Genomic DNA, 3,602 nt, shown 5'->3' with positions numbered 1-3,602 from the left:
CCCCCCCACCCCCCGCACTAAACTGCAATATGGCGACGATTACCATAATTACCAACCAGCCCAGGACCTCGGGGTCCTAAGCAGGCTCAAGCAGCAGGGCCACGTCGTTGACAAGTGGGGCGTGGATGGGGGCGCGGCGCGCGGAGACGCGGCGGCGCGGCGGGGAGACGTGCCCGCGCGCCGCACTTTGACACCAATCCCACTCTCTGCTTTGACAACGTTGACCCTCGCGCAGCCCGAGCAGCGCGGAGTACTCCCCCAAGGCCCCGCCGCCGTGCCCCCTCCCCGCCGCCACGAGTCAGCCAGTAGTACTGATGTATGAGTGATGTTTCGACATGGGGGTCTCATGACCGCCCGCCCGGGGCCGCGTGACTGCTCCCCCGAATTGTGATGTGCGAGCCTTATGTAAATTGCACGTGCCGCCGCCCACACTGGTCAAACAAATGTGTGATTGTTTCACTTTGACGGCGAGGGAATCGCAATAATTGTAACCGGGTATCAGAGCGGACGCTACAGTGTTGCAGGCTTACATTTACTCCCTTCCACTACTTCCAGTCTGCACAACTAGTCGCAGTAAAGCACGAAGTTGCGCTTACCGAAAGGAGTACATAGACACTATGGGATGGGGGTTTACCTTGCGTAATACCCTGTACACCTAACCTGAGTATTACACGGTATTACGCATAATGTAATACCTGAAAAAAATCAAAATAGACTTTAAAATGGTAAATATTGTCATGTAATATCGACGCAATACCTCGTAATACAGTTTAATACGGAGTACTCGGTACATACTTTCTGGGACTGACCCCCTTCCTTCTGAATTCTATAATTTTTTTCTCTAGAGCATACAAAAAGTTTTAACTGCGTTGTAAGCCCCTAATTTGTCTTGTTGTGCCTCTTTTCCATGCGAGGAGAGTAAACAGGGCCTTTGCAAATCGTCCTCTGTCGGCTTTTGTTGGATTATTGCAAGATTTGAGTAATGTCGGTTTACTACACCACTTGTGAAACATTGCCCAACTATGTGCGGGGGGTTGCCACACATGTGCAAAGCTCATGCACCGTTATCTCGGAAGGGCGGTCGTAGGATGACTGACTCGCAGGATGATTGACACCACCCTCAGCAGCAGCCTCAGTTCGCATGTTCGCAGCAGGCAAAGATCAAATGACACTGCCTCGCTGACCGCCGCACACGCCCTCGGACGCTGCAAGATCGCCTCGCGGCAACGATAGAGGGCTCTGGGACTTTCGCCGACCCGGTGGTTACCATGAGCGACAGCAGAACTCATGCGAGACGCGATGAACTATCTCTCGGGCATTTTGCTTCGCGCCAGTGTGTGTGTGTGTGTGTGTGTGTGTGTGTGTGTGTGTGTGTGTGTGAATACCGACCTGTGACGCTCCTGTGCGGGTGGGCTGCCTGCTCGCACGGCGCCGGTGCGCAGCCGTGCTCACGTCGCGCTCATGGTTTTTACACAAAAATGTGCAACGAGTGGTCTGGCCGCCCGCTGCGCGTACAAGCCATCATCTCGAACGCGGATAATTAGGTGACCTTTTCCTTCTGGGATTGCAAATCTGTTGCGCCGCTCTGCCTCAGTTTTTGCCTTGTTCCAGAAAAGCGATATCCATCATTGGTGGCTCACTCACACGGTCCGACTCCACGGAGGTGGGTTTGAGTCATCTGGGCGGGACTATAAAACACTCGGACCGCGCGCGTGTGTGTGTGTGTGTGTGTGTGTGTGTGTGACAGCAAGGCGTTACAGAGGGCAGTGCTCTGTGGCGCAACCCCTGCCTGACATTCGCACACCCTACGCCAGGCTATGAAGTAGCGGGTGTTCAAACAAGATCATAAAATGAGCGTCGTTCGCTGACCATAAAACAACTCTTTAGTCGTGCTTAGAACCTACCCTCCCTCGCTCCTGGGCGACATAAACATTTCGCGCTCGACTTCACTTTTCCCGGCGGGAGTGTGGCAATTTGAGAATATGTCGGGTAAAATTTCTAGAGCGAACATGTGTGTGTGTGCGCGTTGTGTGTGTCGCGATTTCTAAATTATGTCTCTTCTATGAGGACGGCCTTCCATTTGCTTTCGAAGTAATAGTCCGTTTACCTGCGCTTTTGACAGCTCCCCGCTCTCGCAACTTCTCGTAAGCTACTTATCAATGAACTGTAGCAATAGTACGCCTCGCTTGCGCGCGCTTCACACAAACGCTTTACACACACAGGCAGACACACACACACTCACACACACGCACAGACTCGCGCTCGGGCCCGGCTCGCACGGCGCATGCGCGGCACAGCGCGCGCCGCGGCGCTGCCAACTGTCGCGCGTTTGAATATCCCGCCGTTCCGACTCGAAGACCCCCGCGTTACGTGGAAGGTGAGGTCGGCTTCGCACCCCGACACCCTTATTCGCCACATCTCGGGTGTTCGTCGCGTTCGGCTCGGTGCGTCCGTCTCCGCCCTGCTCGCCGAGGACGTCCTCGGGCTGCATCTCCGTCGCTCACGTTGGCGGCCGTGGCGCGCGGCCGCGGGAGGGGGTTCGCCTTGGCCGGCTCGGCTGGCGAGCGCCAGTCGTACCATGGAGCGCTCCGGAGCAACTCGTTCTTGCCGCTTGTAGGGGACGCCGGCCCAGTGGCCTGACTGTACCGTACCCAGCCGAGCCGAGCGCGAACGTGACCTCACCTCGTCCACATACACACCCGTGCGACCGCGCCTACCCCCGAGAAGAAGTTAGCGATTCCAACGGGAGTGTGTGTGTGTATGTGTGCGCGCGTTTCTGAGTGAGAGGGAAGATCGCAGCAGAGCAGTGCATCAGTCAGGATCGATAGCCATAACAACGGGTAGGTGTCTCTGTTGGCGGGCGGCATGCTTGTCATTGCGCTGTGCCACGTGCTTGAGTTTGTCTGTCAGTTAGTTTCGCGCGCCGATTTTGAAATCTCGCCGCGACGTCCGTCTCCGCCGCGGCCGCCGCCGGGCCTCCCCGGCCGGGGGGTGAAGTGCCTGACACAGGGGGAGGCGACGATTGGCGCGTCGCGTGCGCGCAGGGATGGTGGTGACGTAGCCCTCCCCTTGCCAAGGGAGGAAAGTGACAGTTGTATTGCATCACATTGTCGAAGTTGTTTTTTTTGTCGCTTTTCCTTTTATTAAAAGCCTGCTCGCCGCGTCCTTCCCTTTGGCAGTGTGTAACCGACGTTACCACCTGTATTACTAAACACCCGTTCCATCCTCGGCATCACCGCGCCTATTTATAACTTTGATCCGCCACTCGTCACGTAGGCGGGTTAATTTTACTCTATGGGTGTTCAGTCACGTAGCCCCCGCGGCCCACCCGCGCCGGGCCCCCGCGGCCCGCCAGCGCCAGGGCCGCCGCCGCGCTGCGCCAAACAGAGTGTGCGTAGTGTTAAACGGCTGGCTGCTTTACATCATTTACGCCGCATTCTAATCCCTGTATACTTTCGGCGTGTGGGGAAGAGGCGATAACCAAGTGTGAGGAGCAGGAGTATAAAAAATTGGCGTGAAGCGGTCGTTTGCGGCGGATGTGTTCCCTTCTGCACGTCCGTTATTGACTTGTGTCCGGTGGGCAGGAAGGAGGGGAGGGGTGG

At 56.5% G+C, this 3,602-nt stretch overlaps 1 protein-coding gene across 1 annotated transcript in view; it reads left to right on the top strand.

The window, feature by feature from the left end:
• Positions 1-2,546: 2,546 nt before the first annotated feature.
• Positions 2,547-3,602, top strand: part of LOC127750957 (tribbles homolog 2-like) — a gene marked incomplete in the record, with an annotated part of 54,057 nt that continues 53,001 nt past the window's right edge. Inside the window, 1 exon segment of the mRNA XM_052273710.1 lies at positions 2,547-2,840.

The sequence above is a fragment of the Frankliniella occidentalis genome, unplaced genomic scaffold, assembly GCF_000697945.3.
Source record: "Frankliniella occidentalis isolate FOCC.00 unplaced genomic scaffold, Focc_3.1 Scaffold295, whole genome shotgun sequence".
Lineage (NCBI taxonomy): Eukaryota > Metazoa > Arthropoda > Insecta > Thysanoptera > Thripidae > Frankliniella > Frankliniella occidentalis.
This window is presented reverse-complemented; position numbering and strand designations above follow the sequence as displayed.